The sequence below is a fragment of the Poecilia reticulata genome, unplaced genomic scaffold, assembly GCF_000633615.1.
Source record: "Poecilia reticulata strain Guanapo unplaced genomic scaffold, Guppy_female_1.0+MT scaffold_159, whole genome shotgun sequence".
Lineage (NCBI taxonomy): Eukaryota > Metazoa > Chordata > Actinopteri > Cyprinodontiformes > Poeciliidae > Poecilia > Poecilia reticulata.
In genome coordinates this window covers 204,501-205,913 of record NW_007615017.1, presented here as the reverse complement: position 1 = coordinate 205,913, position 1,413 = coordinate 204,501, and the positions used below count along the sequence as shown (strand labels likewise).

General features: G+C 55.8%; 1 long non-coding RNA gene across 1 annotated transcript in view; it reads left to right on the top strand.

The window, feature by feature from the left end:
- The window catches only part of LOC108165920 (uncharacterized), an 8,402-nt gene extending 7,418 nt beyond the window's left edge, over positions 1-984 (top strand). The window contains exon 4 of the long non-coding RNA XR_001776243.1: positions 470-984. This is a non-coding gene — a long non-coding RNA (uncharacterized LOC108165920). The remainder of the gene's footprint in view (positions 1-469) is intronic.
- The last annotated feature ends 429 nt before the right edge of the window (positions 985-1,413 follow it).

The window sequence follows — 1,413 nt, the reverse complement described above, 5'->3', positions numbered from 1 at the left end:
CATGCCGCCATCAGGCCGCCATCAGGGCGCCATCATGCCGCCATCAGGCCGCCATCATGCCGCCATCAGGCCGCCATCAGGGCGCCATCAGGCCGCCATCAGGCCGCCATCATGGCAGCTGGTCTCAGGCTGGAGCTGCGTCCTGATTGGTCCAGTTCTGAACATCGTTTCCATTCAGACAGGAGCTACAAAGATGTTAGAATAAGGAGGAGGAGACTCTCGGATCATTATCGTCATCATCTCCTTCCTCCACCCCATCTCCTCTTCCTCGCTCACTCCTGCCGTCATCCTGTCGTCACCCAGCCTCGCTGGAGCTTCAGAACCGGATCAGAACCAGTGTACAGAACCGCCACCATGCTGCCGCTGCTGCTCCGTCCAACCTGAAGCTAGTCTCTTCGGTGTTACGTGATGGAGAATCTTTATGTATCTGTAGCTCTAGAAGTAAATATCTGATTTACTGTGTTGGCAGATTGAGGCGGATCAGCTTCCTGACGACCAGACAGTTACTTCCTGTTTCCTCCAGTCTGCCAACACTTCCTGTTTGCCTGACACTGCGGTCTGAGAGGTTTGGGTTACGGGTTGATCCCTTCCTCAGAGTGGGAGCCTTTCTGCTCCGTCGTCAGATCCTTCCTGTTGTCACTTCTTCTTCTGGTGTTCTCCTGATGTTTCGGGTTGGTGCTGCCATCTTACCACCACAGAAAACAGGAGCAAGTCGCCATCAGACATCCAGCAGGTCAGAGGATCCCAGAAAAGAGGAAGAAGATCTGATGGAAGCAGATTAAATATTTTAACTGAAGCGGATCTAAACCTGATCGCAGCTTCAGAGTGTAAATATTTATTCATGCGTTTGCTCTACAGTGATCAGGAAATACGAGATTATTCTACAGCAAATCTGAGTCATTTTTGGACAGAGCTGTCCCTCTGTGTCCGTCCCTCCGTGTCCGTACCTCTGTGTCCGTGTCTGTCCCTCTGTGTCCGTGTCCGTCCCTCTGTGTCCGTCCGTGTCCGTCCCTCTGTGTCCATGTCCATCCCTCAGTGTCCGTCCCTCAGTGTCCGTCCCTCTGTGTCCATCCCTCAGTGTCCGTCCCTCAGTGTCCGTGTGTCCGTGTCCGTTCCTCAGTGTCCGTCCCTCCGTGTCCGTTCCTCTGTGTCCGTCCCTCCGTGTCCGTCCATCCGTGTCGACGTCCCTCAGTGTCCGTCCCTCTGTGTCCGTCCCTCTGTGTCCGTCCGTGTCCGTACCTCTGTGTCCGTGTCCGTCCCTCTGTGTCCGTCCGTGTCCGTCCCTCTGTGTCCGTGTCCATCCCTCTGTGTCCGTCCCTCAGTGTCCGTCCCTCTGTGTCCATCCCTCAGTGTCCGTCCCTCCGTGTCCGTCCCTCCGTGTCCGTCCCTCCGTGTCCGTCCCTCCGTGTCCGT